The sequence below is a fragment of the Taudactylus pleione genome, unplaced genomic scaffold (genome assembly GCF_031769625.1).
Source record: "Taudactylus pleione unplaced genomic scaffold, aTauple2 ptg000154l, whole genome shotgun sequence".
In the NCBI taxonomy this organism is placed as follows: Eukaryota; Metazoa; Chordata; class Amphibia; order Anura; family Myobatrachidae; genus Taudactylus; species Taudactylus pleione.
This window is the reverse complement of record NW_028284556.1, coordinates 37236369-37255130: the sequence shown is the minus strand read 5'-3', so window position 1 is coordinate 37255130 and position 18762 is coordinate 37236369.

Sequence of the window (18762 nt, the reverse complement as noted above, 5' to 3'; positions counted from 1 at the left end):
TGACTTAGGAAATCCTTTTATTAATGCACGTGGGTGATGACTATCAGCCCTCACGAGTGTGTTCTTATCCGTCGCTTTGGAAAACACTTTAGTGCCAAAATAACCATTGGTAATGCTCACTTGGACGTCAAGACAGTTGATGTTGTGCTCGTCCATTTGATAAGTGAGTCTGATAGGGGAATCTCTATGATTGATGTAGTCCATTAATTCGATGAATCGATCCCTTCCTCCAGTCCACAGCATGAAGAGATCATCAATATAACGAGCAAAGGTAAGTATGTGTTTGGAGACCTCAGGCTGGATGAAAAACATAGATCTCTCCTCGTTGAAGATATATATGTTCACATAGGAAGGAGCCACGTTACTCCCCATTGCACAACCGTTAAGCTTGAGGAAAAATTCCCTGTTGAAAAGGAAGTAATTTCTTTTAAGGGTAATGCCCAACAGACACTGGAACAATTCCAGATCAACTGACTCCATGTTCTCTTTAATTAAGAATTCCCTCATAGCTGTAAGACCTCCAGCATGAGGAATGCTGGTGTACAAGCTGCTTACGTCCATTATGCACAGCAAGGTACCCATCGGAAACCTTGCCCCCTCTGTTGAGAAGATTGAGAATGCGGTGGTGTCTTTGATAAAGGTCCCCTATTTCATCACCAAGGGCTGAAGAATGCTGTCTAAAAATTCAGAGACTGGTTGAAAGAGGGAATTCCTTGCTGAGATGATGGGGCGGCCGGGGGGATTCCTTAGATCTTTGTGGATCTTGGGGACCGTGAACAAGATGGGGACTACTGGGTGTTCCTGTTGTAACACTGTAGCCAATTCTTTGGATAATTTTCCTTGGGAAACTGCTTCCATGAGAATAGAATCCAGTTCCTTCTTATATTGAGCCGTCGGGTCCGCAGGTAGACGTTTGTAGGTGTCAAGGACCGCTAATTGGTCATGGATCTCAGATCTATATGTACTCAAGTCCATAACCATGATCCCTCCCCCCTTATCCGCAGGGCGGATGATAATGTCTCTGTATGAGCCCAAGTCCCGTAGTGCCTCCCTCTATTTTTTAGACAGATTATGGTGCTTGATGGTTTGCAGCAGCATTGTATCTAGCTACAGAATTGTCCAACAGACGTGTAAATGTCTTGATTGATGCATTGGTCGATTGGGGGTCGAACTTCGACTTAGATTTGGAATTGATGAAGCTCTGATGCATAGTGCCAGGTGCAGGTGGTGTGTTCTGAAAATGCTCCTGTAAACGTAGTTTACATGAAAATTTATATAGATTGATTTTCCAAGCTAATTCGTTGTAATGATTTGTCGGAATAAAGGACAACCCTTTGTTCAAGATGCTAAGTTCAATGGGGCTGAGGTCTCTTGAGGATAAGTTGTAGATTACTTTCTCTTTGGTTCCAGATCTTTGAAGCCTCGAGTTCTGGCCCCCCCTGCGGGTGGTCTGCCCCTGCCTTTTGGGCCTTTTATGATGGCAGCTGGTGTCCCTAAAGGGACTGGTGTTACTTCCGGCAACCCTTCTGAATCCTGAATGGTGAATTCGCTGTCATCACCCACGTGCATTAATAAAAGGACTTCCTAAGTCACAAATGATCTGAGTAGCATGGATTACAAGTGATCGCGAGTCCCTTGGAGATGAGTTAGACACAGTGATTAACAAGTTCTTATCCAGAGGTTATAAGTTAAGCACCCTCCTTGACCAAAAGTAAGAAGTCATGGCAATGCCCAGGTCTCAGTTGCTATCACCCCAAGTGAGGACCAATGAGGAAATCATTCCACGGGTCAGCAAATACAACCCCTATAGCCCTGTCCTACCAAGGGCAACTAGGGCTTTATGGCCTATAGTCTCTACAGATATAGACTTAAAATGCTTTAAGGATAAACGACCCATGACTTGCTTCACTCATTGCAGGAACATCAAGGATATGATTGTCCATACGGACATTACTAATTTTACAAATGTCCTGGGTCCTCAAAACTTCCTCTCTAAGTAGCCTGGTTGCTATAAATTTTTTACGCTGTACTACTTGCCGCAGCATGATCACAGGTTCCACCTTTAAGCATCCACATACAGATCAACAGTTTACCATCAAACACGTGCTGACTTGCACTTCATCCTACATTGTATACATAATTATTTGTCCTTGCGGCCAATATTACGTAGGTAAGACCATTAGATCCCTCCGGGAAGGGATGGCACTGCACTGCATCAGCCATCAAAGCAGCTTTGATTCAGAAGAGTACAGATCAGCCCATAGCTCGACACTTTATGGAGGAGAAACACGACCTGATACACCTTAGACATATGATAATTGATCACGTGCCACTGTCCCTGAGGGTGTGCGATCGAGCTAAAAAGCTTAGCTGCAGTAGCTGTAGCAAGTGTACTTTTTGACTTTATGGTATTTGTTGTGCGATGTTTACATTGGGTATGTGTTCACTATGTATTAATATACACCCATGCAGGCATCCTGTTCACTCACTATGGTTTGGTTTTCCTTCAGGCCATTATATAACTCAAAAGCATTTGATCATTGGGTCTCTGTTTACTGATCTAACCTTCCCCTTCTATCCACTTTTCCGGGCATATGTCATTTTAATTCTTGGTGGTAGTTTTACTTTTGTGTCTGCATGCCGTGGTGTGTACAATTTGCTCCACAGGTGTTGCTGATCACGATCTACATTTGTTTACTTCACAGGCTGGCCTGCATCCCTGGTTACCCGGGATACCGGGCATCATCAACGTGGTGACGTCATCATTCATAGACACGGCAGCCGCACACAGCTTCCTGCACGCTTTTTTCATCGGCGGGTTTCCTGAGGGTATTTAAGGTATGTTTGTGCTTCATTTCTTGTTACTCACCTTGACAAAGGTGTGGTGTTGCCCAAATATTAGTCTTTTTCCAGCACATGGAATAAACATTGTACGTTTGCTTTTTGCCTTCAAGTCTCAGAGTGCCACTACTTTCTGCGGTCTATATATATATATATATATATGTATATATATATACCCACATCACCAATAGACTCGGCACTCCTGGCTCACAATGATTCACACTCAGTCGGCATGTCGGTTACCAACGTTTCAGTGCCTTTTTATTATATCAATGCGCACTTTCATCAGGAATACAAACTCATTAAAATTGTCTTACCTTCTAACTGTACCTTCACAATGTAAGTTTCGAGTGCCGGACACAGGACCTCCCACCCAGCCGGAGGCACAATTATAGTGACGTCAAAGCCAACAGCCTACTCGGCTGTGTCATATCTGACACAGGCACATGGTGAAGGTATAGTAGTGCTGTTTCTATTGGTGATGTATGCTGTACTGCATTTTTGCATTATTGAGGGCACCCGGCACCATTATTATATATATTAAAGGGAGAGCTGGATTTTGAGTATATATATATATTGACAGAATTTTCAGAGTTTGGCCTCTATTCACCACCACAATGTTTTAGAAATGAAACAAACAAGATGTGCTTTAACTGCAGACTTTCAGATTTAATTTGAGGGTAATTACATCCAAATCGGGTGAACGGTGTAGGAATTACAACAGTTTGAATATGTGCCTCCCTCTTTTTAAGGGGCCAAAAGTAATGGGACTATCAACTCAAAAGCTATTTCATGGACAGGTGTGGGCTATTCCCTCATTATTTAATTATCAATTAAGCAGGTAAAAGGTCTGGAGTTGATTCTAGGTGTGACATTTGCATTTGGAATCAGTTGCTGTCAACTCTCAATATGAGATCCAAAGAGCTGTCACTATAAGTGAAGCAAGTTATCATTAGGCTGAAAGATCAAAAACAAACCCATCAGAGAGATAGCAAAAATATTAGGTGTGGCCAAATGAACTGTTTGGAACATTCTTAAAAAGAAAGAATGCATCGGAGAGCTCAGCAACACCAAAAGACCCGGAAGACCACGGAAAACAACTGTGGTGGATGACAAAAGAATTATTTCCCTGGTGAAGAAAAACCCCTTCACAACAGTTTTCCAAATCAAGAACACTCTCCAGGAGGTAGATGTATATGTGTCAAAGTCAACAATCAAGAGAAGACTTCACAAGAGTGAATATAGAGGGTTCACCACAAGATGCAAACCATTGGTGAGCCACAAAAACAGGAAGACCAGATTAGAGTTTGCCAAACAACATCTAAAAAAGCCATTACAGTTCTGGAACAACATCCTATTGACAGATGAGACAAAGATCAACTTGTACCAGAGTGATGTGAAGAGAAAAGAAGGAAAGGAACTGCTCATGATCCAAAACATACCACCTCATCAGTGAAGCATGGTGGTGGTAGTGTCATGGTGTGGGCATGTTTGGCTGCCAATGGAACTGGTTCCCTTGTATTTATTGATGATGTGACTGCTGACAAAAGCAGCACAATGAATTCTGAAGTGTTTCGGGCAATATTATATGCTCATATTCAGTCAAATGCTTCAGAACTCATTGGACAGCGCTTCACAGTGCAGATGGACAATGACCTGAAGCATACTGCAAAAGCACCCAAAGAGGTTTTTAAGGCTAAAAAGTGGAATGTTATGCAATGGCCAAGTCAATCCCCTGACCTGAATCTGATTGAGCATGCATTTCACTTGATGAAGACAAAACTGAAGGGAAAATGCCCCAAGAACAAGCAGGAACTGAAGACATTTGCAGTAGAGGCCTGGCAGAGCATCACCAGGGATGAAACCCAGCGTCTGATGATGTCTATGTGTCTATGTGTTCCAGACTTCAGGCTGTAATTGCCTGCAAAGGATTTGCAACAAAGTATTAAAAAATGAAAGTTAGATTTAGGATTGTTTATTTTGTCCCATTACTTTTGGCCCCTTAAAAAGTGGGAGGCACATATAGAAACCGTAATTCCTACACCATTCACCTGATTTAGATGTAATTACCCTCAAATTAAATCTGAAAGTCTGCAGTTAAATCACATCTTGTTTGTTTCATTTCAAAGCCATTGTGGTGGTGAATAGAGGACAAAATATGAAAATTCTGTCAATGTCCCAATATTTATGGACCTGACTGTATATATATATATATATATATATATACACACATATATATATATATATATATATATATATATATATATATATATATATATATATATATAAAAATTATATATAAATGCAAAATATACTGATAGTTTATATTACCTGAAAAAATGCTCAACTTTCAGCAGATGGCACTTCCAATACCATCAGAATATTACATTGTCATCTAAGTAATATGCAGCTTCATGAGGTGTCAATTTATTTATGGGCTTCTGTAAGGTAACAGGGTAATTTGCAAACTATACAGAAGTACTATACACTGGTACAGTTAGATGGCACTATCCAGCTAGATGGGAATTTTACAATTCCTTTTTGTTACATCTAATGTGGCTAAATAGTTGCTGTTGTCTAAGTTTCTCGACTAGTAGTAGTTTATTCACCATATGCATAGATGGACTAAAGTATTAAAGCATCTGAAGTACAGTAATTGCAAAAATGTTTGGTTTACTTTTGGTTTTGGGACAAACAGTATTGGGCTAGACAAGCGGTGGCCAACCTGTGGCTCTTGAACCACATGTGGCTCTTCCATTGTTCTGATGTGGCTCCCCTGACTGCCTCCTCTGACAGGCACACAGCTGTTCAGAGGAGGCATGTCCTTTGATACAGCAGTCTGCTCCACTCCGGAGACATGTATGGGCGATGTGGCGATATCATGCCTCAAACAGGAGGTAGAGCTCAACTTGTTACTGAACCTGCAGCCATGAGCAGGATGCAGTCGGGATGCCAAAGTCTACCTACGTGACACAGACAGTTGCAACAGGTAAAGAGCCATGGGGGGGATTCACTTTTTATTTGTGACATGTGGGGGGCTGGAGAGCCCCGTGGGGTGGGAAGGAGTGTGGGGGAAGGTGGCTGGACTGTAGTGGCTGGGGAGAGAGGGGGGGCTGGAGTGGCACATGAGGGTCTGCTGGAATGACTTATCAGGGGCTGGAGTGACACATGGGGAGGTTGCTGGAGTAACTAATGGGGGCTGACACATGAGAGGATGTTGAAGTGACACATGAATGGCCTGGAGTGACACCAGGGGGAGTTGGATTGTATTATGTGGATCTATTTTTATTTTCAATGCATTTTTTGTGGACGTGGCTTTTTCAGTGTATTTTATGTGGATGTGGCTTTTTCAGTGTATTTTATGTGGATCTGGCTTTTTCATTGTTTTTTATATTGTTCTGGCTTTTTCTTTCCCTTTTAATAGTCACCTTCACAATGATTGTGTGCATGCACTTTTACATGCTTCTACAAACACGAGGCGAGCTCAGGGAGGACAGAAACCTCCCGTGGAGTAGAAGGGCACTTCTGCTCCACGGGAGGTTTCTGTCCTCCCTGAGCTTGCCTTAGGACACCTGCATTACGGTTTGACAGGTGTACCACCCCAGTCAAACTCCCCACCTGCCACCTAGATGACCACGCCCTCTTTGCACATGCGCCTTCGGCGTCTGCATGATCTCGGCTCTTTGACATACCTACAGATATTTTTGGGCTCTGACTGGTTGGCCACCCCTGGGCTAGACCATTTCCTTGATTTCTACTCAATGACATCTAGCTGAATAATTTATCAAGAACTTCTTTCCAACTAAAAAATCTAATGTTGGCAGTATCATTGCTTTGGGATGTATGGTTGCCACAGGGCCTACAGTAGGATGACTTGTTGTATTAATGAAACTATGATTTTTTGTTTACACCAAAATATTCTACAGTAGAATATCAAGGTATTCATCATTGAATTGAAGCTCAATAGAAGGTTGGTTTTTCAGCAAGACAAAACCTTAAAAGCTCATAACTGTTTTAAGCAGAATAAATTTTCTATCTTAGATTATGGCATGTAGTCAGCATCTCGGCATGCTGGATGTCGATGGTCTAAATGCCGGCGCCAAAATCCTGACAGGTCAGAATCCTGACACCAGTATCCCAACAATCAGCATCCCAAATGGTAAGTATCGGGGTGCACGGGGAGGGTAGCATTAGGTAATAATAATAATAATAATAATAATAATAATAATAATAATAGTTTTATTTATATAGCGCTTTTCTCCTAAAGGACTCAAAGTGCTTTACATTTATAGTACAAAATAAGCTTAAACAAGGGACATTAGTGAAATGCTTGGGTGAATAGGTGAGTCTTGAGTCTATTTTTGAAGGATTCTAGAGTGGAGGCCTCTTGAACTGTGCAGGGAAGTGAGTTCCAAAAGGTTGGAGCCACAAAACTGAAAGCTCGACCCCCAGACGAATTCCGTGAGATTCTAGGTACTGTTATTAGTCCTTCGTCAACGGATTGCAGTAATCAAGTGGGACAGTAAGGAATCAGAAGCTGCTTCAGGTACCCTGGGCCATGGTCATGAAGGGCTTGTAAGTTATTAATCCAATCTTGAAAGCAATTCGCAATCTGACAGGCAGCCAGTGAAGGGAGGAGAGAATGGGTGTTATATGGCTGGAACGGGGCTGGCTGGTTAATAGCCTGGCAGCTGCATTTTGTAACAAAGCTGCAGTGTAATTCTTTTGCTAGGAGACCGAGGTAGAGGGTGTTGCAGTAGTCTAGGCGTGATGATATAAATGCATGTATGACTTTAGGCAGATCTTCTGAGGGAATTAAGTGCTTGATTATGGCTATGTTCCTCAGATGAAAGAATGAGGATTTGATTGTGGCAAATACCTGATGTTTAAGTGTCAAGCCACTATCCAGGACAACGCCAAGATTCCGCACATGTTTAGTGTTTTGTAATTCTGAACCCCATATAGCCCTGTCCTGTGACCTATCATAAGCACCTCTGTTTTATCAGAGTTCAGTCACAGCCAACTGACACTCATCCACTCCTGAAAGCTCAGCTAGGCAGCCATTTAGAGTTGTTATTGGGTACCTGGATCAAAGGACAGGTGCAGCTGTTGTTATTGGGTACCTGGATCAAAGGACAGGTACAGCTGTGTATCATCTGCATAGCAGTGGTAGACCAGGCCATGACGTCTGATTATTTCACCCAATGGTAGCATCTATACTGCAAAAAGCATGGGAGATAGTATAGAACCCTGTGGGACACCGCATGAAAGTGACACTGGTGATGAAGAGTTTACTCCAGAAGAAACTCTCTGTGACCTACCAGTGAGAAATGATTTGAACCATCTAAGGACTGTGCCATCCAATCCAAGAATTTTCAGATGCTGAATTAAAATCGCAAGGTCCACAGTATCAAATGCTGCTGAGAGATCCAGAAGGATTAAGATTGAACAATCACCTCTGTCTCTTGCCATCAGAAGATCATTAAGCACACATACCAGGGCTGTTTCAGTGCTATGTCTTCTCCTGAATCCTGACTGGAATGGATCATAAATATCATGGGTAGACAGGTGGGTTTCCAGTTGCATTGCCACCACTTTCTCAATGACCTTTTCTAGAAAAGGAAGGTTTAATACTGGTCTATAGTTGGTCATGCAGTCGGGGTCTAAATTAGATTATTCAGAAGTGGCCTAACAATTGCTTCCTTTAGTGGTTCTGGAAACTATTGAACTAGTTGAACTATTTTTGCAATTACAGGGCCAGTAATGTCTATACACCCTATGAGAAGCTTGGTTGAGGCAGGGTCCAGATCACAGGTGGTGGGTCGCAACATTCTGATAATTTTAGCAATGTCTTTTACATCCATTATGTCACAGCTGTTCCAGGGAGACAGGTGGCTTACCTTGGCAGGCTTGGTAGTTTTGCACTTCTTTGATGGCACTGTGGGGATTCCAGCCCGGATGAAGGATACTTTATCTGCAAAGAATTTTGCAAACTCATTGCATCTTGACTGGGAGAGGGTTTCATCATGCTGCAGGCATGCTGGTTTGCAAAGCATCTCCACTGTATGGAAAAGCTGAGCCGGCCTATTGTTTGCTGCCTTGATCTCATTTGAAAGGAACTCAGGGCCTGATTCAGAGCCGGATGCTCAGAACGAGCGCCCGCTCTGAATCAGGGCATTTTTTTTTTTTGGTGCGTCTTTCTGGACGCTCGCATAGCTGTGGGTTATTACCACCCACAGCTTAAGTGAGCGTCCATGATGATGGTCGCGATGGTCAAGAACGTTGTGACCATCAGGCTTGCGACAAGACCCTGCGGTAGGGTCTCACTGCCACAAGCCCTGGAGTGATTTTGGCTATATCAGAGCCAAAATCACTCCCACTGACATCACTAGTGATGTCAGTGGGGCCGGCCCCAGATGGTAGGCGTTCCCATGGGAACGCCTCCATCTGGGCAGCCACGCCCCGGCACACCCACCAAAGGGGGCGTGCCATCACTCACCATCGACAGCACACTCCTTTTGGTGCGAGACCCCAAGCGACGGCTTCCCCATCGCTCGCCGGGTCTCGCGCATGCGCACGACAGAACAGCCTCCATCATGCGCATGCGCATTTTGGTACCATCGACCCAGTTGCGAGTGTCCTGCGCTTGCGAGCGGGTCTGAATGAGACCCTCTGTTTTCTTATGGGTGATTGTTGATTGATATTCTCTTATATGTTTGATTAGTGTTAACTTATCCTCTACCAGGTTCGTCTTCCTCCATCATCTTTCAAGTCTATGCCCCCTTTTCTTGAGTTCACTAACACTATTGTCAAACGAAGGGGCTTGACTGTGTGGTATGAGGGGTCGTATACACACAGGAGCAATAATATTCATTGCAGCTGTCACATCCCTGTTATAGTAATGGAGAAGGGAACAAGTATCTTCATAGGCCCCCATTACCGCAGAAAGATCCAGGTTTGCTGCAAGAGCCTGGGGAGTCATGCCCCTCCTTGGACAATACCTTGTCAACTCCATGGGTAAAGTTCTGTTTTGAGGGGTTGCAACTGAGAAGTGAATTGAGTGGTGGTCTGACCACGTGACTGGGTTTATATTTAGGTCAAAGACATCTAATCCAATCTGGAAAACAAGATCAAGAGTGTGACCACTTATATGAGTAGCCGAAGGAATGATTTGTGTGAGGCCCAGAGTATTCGTTGTGCACAGGAGTTCTTGGCCAAGGTGTGAGAGCTCATCATCAACCCATGCATTGAAATCCCCAAGGATCAGCCATCTTTGATGCTCCAGAACTAGTCTAGCAACAATATCTTCAAATTCTTGTAGAAATATCTTTCCATCTACAGGGGGGCGGTAAATGAGAAATACTCTTAATCCTAATTCTTTAGAACTCTGAGCAGTGATGCACTCAAATGTAGAGACATTTCCATTGGGTGTACCTTAAGTTTAAGTGATTTCTAAAGCAGATGGCCACTCCCCCTCCCCTGCGGCTAAGTCTTGGGTTTTGAATGACAGAATAATTTGTTGGAACTGCAGCTTCCAAGATAGGTGCTGCATTTTCATCTAGCCAAGTCTCTGTATTACAGGCAAGATCTGCAGATTCCTCAGGAAAAAAACATAAAAAAATGGGATCCTGTGTTTAAAAATGACCAGACTTCCAGATTTCAGAGACTGGGGATACTGTATTTTGGATTATTAGTGCAAGAAATCAGAGTTATTTGCTGAGCAGAAAACAGAGGTGAATGATGTCTTAGGGGGGAGCTGGAGCCAGAGATAATTTGTATTCCACAGTACCTTGCCCTGGGGTGTCCACTGCAGAGATAATGCCAGTCTAGGTTCTGGTGGAGAGGGCAGAGGTTTCAATCCAATCCAATGTGAATCTCAGTACAGGGATGCAATCCATTGATTTTGGAGAGATGTCCATGTAGTGCAGTACAAGTTAAAGGTAAGTCCTTGGAGATTTATTGTGCTTCTAATGTCACTTTTGCAGAATTTAAGCTGTTTTATGGAGATGTTCAGGAGCTGTAAAAGGTGAGGCAGCCATCTTGGGCGCCTGTGAAAAGGTAGCGGGTTAGGTTTAGGCATTAGGGGGAGGGTTAGGCATCGGGAGGGAGGGTTATGATTATGGTGCAAGGAGCGGGAGGTTAGGCTTATGCACTAGGGGGAGTTTATGTTTAGGCATCAGGGATGGGGTCTTAGGTTTAGGGTGCGGGGAGGGGAGGAGAAGGTTAGGTTTAGGCTAGGCATCAGGGAAGGAGGGTTAGGGTAGGAGTTAGGGTAGGGAAAAAATGTACCTTGCTTTTCAATGGGTGTCTGTATTTTGACTGTTGGGATTCTGCTGTCGGTATTCTGAACAGCAGCATCCTGACAGCCAGGATATCATACCCAACCCTTAGAATGGTCTATTCAAAGTCCAGAATGTGATCCAGTAGAATTGTGGCTAAAATTCCTCCACTTACTATACATATTTCATTGCTGCTCAATGAAGTCACCTAGAGGTCCGCATACTTTTTGTGACAAAGAACTTTAATGTTGGCTCATTTTATTAAGAAATGAATAAAAAAATATATCATTTTGTTTGCTGATTTTTTTGGGTTGTTTATCTATTGTTATGGATAGAAAGTCTGTTTGGCACATGAGTTCTGAGAATGACAAAGAAAAAATATGAACACTGTATATATTTGAACATTCTTAGTTCCGAATGTTCAAAACTCAGCTAATTTAGTGAGAAGGTTGACATGTTTTTATTGTTCATGAAAACTTTTCTAGACAGGAAATGTCAGTTCAATAAAAGGAATTCATCTAGCAACCATCTTTTGATTTTCACTTTATTTCACGATCAAAGTAGATTAAAACTTTTCAATATTTGCCGTAAAGCTCTAGTTATCACAATGTCACAAAATCTCAGATTGGAAAAGCAGGAATTTAATCTGTTTACAGTACTAAATCCTTGTGAAGTTTTTCTAGTTTAGACAAAGGAAACAAAAAGGTAAATGCTTAGTGCTAAGTATTAACACCTAGATGCATATTTACTAAAGTACGGGTTTTTAAAAGTGGATATGTTGCCAATAGCAACCAATCAGATTCTAGCTATTATCTTCTAGAAGGTGCTAGGTAAATGTTAAATAGAATCTGATTGGTTGCTATAGGCAACATCTCCAATAATAAAACCCACACTTTAGTAAATATACCCCCTAGTGTGATCTAGTCATTTTTCTGAGCACTCTGTTTGCTTGCAGCCACTATACATTACATAGCATTAACTGAATTTACTAGGACAGTGGTTGTCAACCACTATCCTCAAGTACATCTAACAGGTCATGTTTTGTGGATTTTTGTCTGTGGAAGCAGGTGGAATAATTACTAGCCCGTCAAAATAGATTAACTCACTTGTGAATAATTTAAGAACTCCTCAAACATGACCTGTTGGTTGTACTTTAGCATTAGGACTGAGAACCGTGGTTCTCAAACTTGGCACCCTGTTTTTCAAATGTAAGACAACCTTTTTTTGTCGTTATCCAGGTGCTTATTAACTGATATCCCTGGGTGTGGACCTGTCTCTTTAAGCCAGGACCCATTTTCATGTTTAAAATGTATGCAAGCTTTAGCCAAAGGTGGCAGACCAAGGTCATTTATCTGAGAATCAGTGTAGGGACTGGCCAGATGGGAATGAAGTGGTGGTCTGCTTAACAAATTATTGCAATATTTTGGAAAAAACATTCCCTGTATTCAAAGGAGTTGCAGTTTGAAAAGCAAGTGAATGCTGAGTTTGTATGAAATTTTTTATGTAGATGGTGTGGTCACCACCAAGGTTGCCCCAGATGGTTGAGTGCTGTGGATTAAGCCTACCATGTCTGTTGTGTGTATATATGTATATATATATATATATATATATATATATATATATGTGTGTATATAAAGGATATCACATCTACTATACGTAGAGATAAAGGCACTCGCCAGACTTTTGAAGTCAAAACATACTTTAAGCTTTATTAGCATGCACATAATCCATAGTTGCCAACGTTTCAGTTCCACTCCGGAACCTTTGTCAAGGCTTCATAAAAGTACAACAGACTAAAACAGAAAGAAATAATAACAAAGAAGTGTCACATAAGGCACAGTAATGCCTCCCAGGCCCTTATCTGGTTATATATTAGAACTTTTAAAAGTCAGTACACAACAAAAATTGTGTTATGCTGTAACTAAAATACATCAAATCACATTTACCAAATATCAAAAAAATTCAAATGAGATTAAATACATCCTGTATCTGGTCTAGAGAATCAGTAAATTAATGCTGAATTTCACTCATGTAGCAAATGCTTAAATGGCATATATTGGGATATGTTAACCAGAGTGCAAACTCATTTATGTAACAAAAGCATGTATGAGTATATGCTAGCCAGAGTGTATAATCACTTATGTAACAAATGCTCAGTGAGCACATATTAGTATATGTTAGCTAGAGAGTGATGACATCATACAAACAACTAAAAACTAAAATTAAAAGCTAGTATAATAAGTAAGCTATACATAAGAATTAGTGTAATCAGCATCATGTTGTCAACTGTGTATATCAGTCCAATGAACTATTATAAAAATTGCTTAATAGATGACAACACTGTACACTTCATATAATACATCACCAATGCAGTAAAAAAAAATTATACTGGGGAACATAGCAATAAATAAGAAGATAAAGAGCATAACAGTACATGGGAAGAGAAAAGGAAAATTATCTTAAATAATACACATACCTGTGGAGCTGAAAGAATGTATGTGTGCATGCTGGCATGGCTGTGAATGACAGGCTGCCTGTATTTAAACTAGTCATGACAGGAAGTGGTCACAAAGACAGGAAATGTGGCTTAATATGTTGAAAAGTGGTAGACTGCTTAATGTGACTGGCTTGTGGATAAGTGACACTACTCCATGTTGTGTACTGTCACTATAAAGGTGTTTTAAAGTAACTTAGTTATCATGCTGTGACTAGTTGAAGTTAAAATCAAAGAACAGGAAGTGGGGCATGTGTGTAAGAGGAAGTGTGGCGCATCAAGTATATGACAGGAAGTGTGTATATATATTGTATATATATATATATATATATATATATAGAAAGAGAGAGAGTAAGTTTTTGTTGGCACTCCTTAAAATAATAGATACATTTGTCCCATCTGCTCTGGTGCTCGATACAGAAAAAATGCAGATACCACAGAAAATCGGCACTCAGAGACTGTCATAGATATGAAATATATATAAAGGCAACGTTTCGGGGTAGAGCAAAGATCCTTTTGAATAAGGAGACACAATGGATTTTTAAACTGAACACTATCAGTCCAAATGGACTTAACGACAAGATTAATTGGAATGTTCTATCTTGATTCATTATTAAATGTGATATTTCTATATATTGGTTTTGATTATTAGTTTTTTTGTTAGAGAGATTTGAAGAGGTTATTCTTTGTTATTTTTTCTTATTCTCTTTTTCCATTCATTTTGTTTATTTTTCTAGCTTTTTTATCACTCATATCCTTATTTTCTGTTATTTTGTTTATCTTTTATTTATTTTTTGTTTATTTTCCTTCTATGTAAAGTATAGTGGTGATTGATGTTCACTTTTTATTGATCCTGCCTTTATTCTTTTTTCAGCGGACCAGGGCTGGAGGGCTAAAGATTGGGGTTGAGGACTCCTGCGGCTGCCGCACTCTGGACAACTGCGCGTGCACCACAGGAGATTACCCAGGAGTATGCAGGCAGCAGGTTGCCATGACTCTTGTTGACTGCGCATGCACCAGGGGTGATGTTCCAGTGGAATGCAGACACGAAGTTGCCAGGAGATGCTGGAACGCAGGAGCCGCATGTGACTCCTCCTATGGCTTCCGGCGATGGGTCTCGTGGAGATGGAGATACGGACGGACTGGTTTATCACTATTTAAGGGGTAAGTGGATGATCTATGTGTTTTTATTGTCTACTGTGGCTTGACAAAGGGGGTTGTACCCCGAAACGTTGCCTTTATATATATTTCATATCTATGACAGTCTCTGAGTGCAGATTTTTCTGTGGTATCTATATATATATATATATATATATATATAGTTTAAATGTATATTATTTTGACTTGTCTTTAATCTGTTCAGGCTTATTAATATACTTTATTTCAATGGTGCAGTTCCACAATTTTTTTCTTCTTGATTGGTTTGTGTGTGTACACAGACTCGCATTTGGCGTTTGCAGCTATAATATTTTCAGTATCCTATTTAGGAGTAGAAATTCGATGATATTTTTTTTTTAATCCTTATACTTTTTATATTAGTGCTTGGTCACATATTGTTTTGTTTGTTTTTTCAGTGTGACTTTCAAAAATACTTCACTGGTGGACAGATTTTGTGGAAAAGAGATTGCAATATCACATCACTCTACTGCAAAATTTCCCCCCATAGGCACCACATTTTTTCTGCCATCTAAAGATGGTGTCAGTTTTCAGGCCAAACTCTAAAAAACTTTTAAGAGCTGGGTAGATTGAATCAGACTGCAGTCCCCATTGAGAATAATGGAAACTGCATTCTCAGCTCTGAATGTCTGAATAGCCTTTTGCAGTAGATTTATATGATATCCCCAGCATTAGACTGCTGCTACGAAGCCCTGATCTTAAAACCATATTGTAACAGAAGTTTCTGCATAATTTAAGTAAAAAAGGGCTTGATACATATGCCCCTTATGTTGCAATTGTGAAATAAATGTACATTTAAAACAAACATGGACAGTTTTCCTATAATTTTAAAACTAAAATCCAGGATAGCAAAATAAACTTAGCATATTAGCAATAACACTCATCAGGTGAGGCTAACAATTACACAGTAGGTTTGTTGTTAACAGTACGTATCACTCAGGAGAACCTGGATTAGACAAGTGTTTTTATGGGCAGCCCTCTTCAGCACAAAGTGCAACATATAGTACACTTGGCAAGACAAGCAATTGTGATTCTTCAGAGTTCATTGCAATAAAATAATAAATTAAAATTAGGAATAACCTAGGTTATGTTATAGATATTATAAATTATGATACTGTAGCTAGTATAAACCTTGTCCAATTTGTTTTACATGCAAACATGGTAACATACTATATATCTTACTAAGAGAGGCAGACCCTACTGAGGCTACTAATGTCTTTGAACATCTAAAATTAATGAAACAATTTAGATATTAATAGGTGTGGGTTCTGCATACTGAATAACAAAATAAATAATACATTGCAAAATACTCCTGATAAATTTCCCTTATGAATAACAAAATGAGTAGTTGAGAAAATGTTAACAGTTTTTTTATAAGAAATAAAACCAATTCCCAAACCAATTTAGCTCAAGTTATATAAAATTCAAAAGCTATTCCAAAATAAACAGCAAATACGTTACCATATTTCATCTAATTTGCAAATATAGCAAAACAGTTATTTTATATATGTACGTAAAATTCTAATAAGCTCCTGGACACAAACATTAAGTAGACACATGTGTCTAATTGTTCTGAATTTGATACACATCGCTCTATAATTGTGTTTTAATTTACTGTTTAAAGTAAGCAAAACATTTTCAAATCACTGAATTACAGTATGCCCCTTTTAAAAGGACTAGTGTGCCAGAACCAATAGGATGAACTGTATGGCTGAGCTCATATAATAAGCAAGCAGAAGGAAGCAGTTAGAACAAGGAAGATCATCTTTAAAAATAATGATAGACAATGCTATGGCTTTAAAAGGATCAATAGTTAGAAAAAGGTAAATAATACTTATATTCCTAATATTTTTGATATGCAAATGTCCATCAACTGCATACAAGTATAATATTATTTTAAAGAACTTATAAATATTTTATTTTTGAAGCTATGTTATAAAAAGATGTGAAATATACCAAGTAACTAATTCATCAATACAAATAAACACATCCACCTGGGAGTCCTACTACATACTACTAGTTTTCATCCTCTTTCAAAGTTTTCAATACAGAAAAGTAGAAGCTAACATACCATAAGATTAAATCAATGAATTAGATAATGTAAACATATATCTATATGCATTTAAAACACAAACAACAACTGTCTCATAAACATTGCTCATGTCTCATTAAGTTTGGATATAGATTACATCAAAGATGTCACTATTTTCTTACAAATTGATTAGCCACATTGTTACATTTATTGGTCTAGCTTACAAAAGAGCTTCCTCTACTGTGGACAGGGATATTTTTGATTGCCTTTAGCAATTATATGCAGTACAGTATGCACTGATAATATGTATAGCACTTTATACACAGAATTTATATATTACTGTTAATAATATATAAATTATATATTCATGTCAATCATTTTTATAATGTTAATAATTTAAACTTTACTTTTAAGTCATCAATAAAAAACAAACTTTATATTTTTTACATTTTGTTTCAAATTTATGCTACTGTAGTCCAGTTGCTAGCTGATAAACTCATTTAAAAGATAAGATGAAAATGAAAGTACGATATTAAAATTATCCAAAAAATAAATAAATAAATAAACTATATCTTGATTCAAAAAGGATAAATCAAAGTGTATAACCAAATTACATTTTCACAAGAAGTGTGAAAAATAATGAAAAGTCATTATACTGTACAGTATATGTGATTTATGGAAATGATTAACACTAATAACTTTAAAGATTTTTTCAAAGAAGGTCAGTTAAATTTGCAAATACAATGCTAAGCAAAATAGGAAGGCATATTATTATTATTATTATTATTATTATTATTATTATTATTATTATTATTATTATTATTATTATGACTATTATTAACCACATTTACTTATATAGCCTAGAACAAATTCAGTTGCTCTTTACAATTGGGAACAACAAAGTGATAAAACAAGTCAGAATAATAAAACACATACAAAGAGGTACTACAGTGATAACTGATTTTTTTTTCTTTTAAAGATAAGCAGTAAGGTTTTGGCTAGGATCTTCCTGTCAAGTTTGGATCTCAGAATAAGGCAAAGTGTCATCTTTCACTGACATCTCTTAAATACGATAATTTTTTTATCATCATACTGAAGCTGAAATATTATTGGAAGGTGTTATGCATCCAGTATTTATTTTTGTTTTATGTTATATGCATTCATTTCTGTGCATGCTTCATCTAGGGTCATTCTGATATCTGTTGGTTTGAACTTCTTAGGCAGCCATAATAAGCCTCCCAGATGCACCCTGGGTAGGTTACAGCGCAGACTCCAACTTAGTTTCCACATGGATCACTGCAAACAGGTGCTATATATTTCTCCCCTCAGCACAGCATTGATGGCAAGATCTGTTGTTAGTTGCAAATCCTGTTTTATGTTTGCATTGATATGAATTATGAATTAGTGCATGCTGTAATCACATTCCATGTTTGCTTTTATTTCACTTTTACCATATTCTCCTATTACACAATAAACACCATTCTTCAGATCTTCACATCTAGATTGGATTTTTGAAAATTAGGAGTAGTTACGCTGTCTGTCTAATTTTATATATAGACCAAAGGGAAGCATATAGTGAGGACAACAGAGGGAGTGGCTATCACTTGCGCATAATAAACACATACACTCTCTATATTTCATACTGTCTCTAAACATACAGATTTGCATCATGTTAAAATACCACTTATAACAGAAATACTTGCTATCTGATTCATACTGTAAGTGCTGTTGATTGCACCTGCTAAAAAAAAATGAACACTGTAAGCCATTTATCTTTCTAGCAGCCAATATAGGTGGAATATACTTGTTACATTTACTTATTATTTGGGACAAGAGGAAGCTTTTTGGTTGCAGATTTTGCAGGCTTAAGTTGTTTCTTAGCTTTATTGGAGCTTTTTGGGGATATTTACCAACTGATATATTGCTTGCCAATTGTGTTA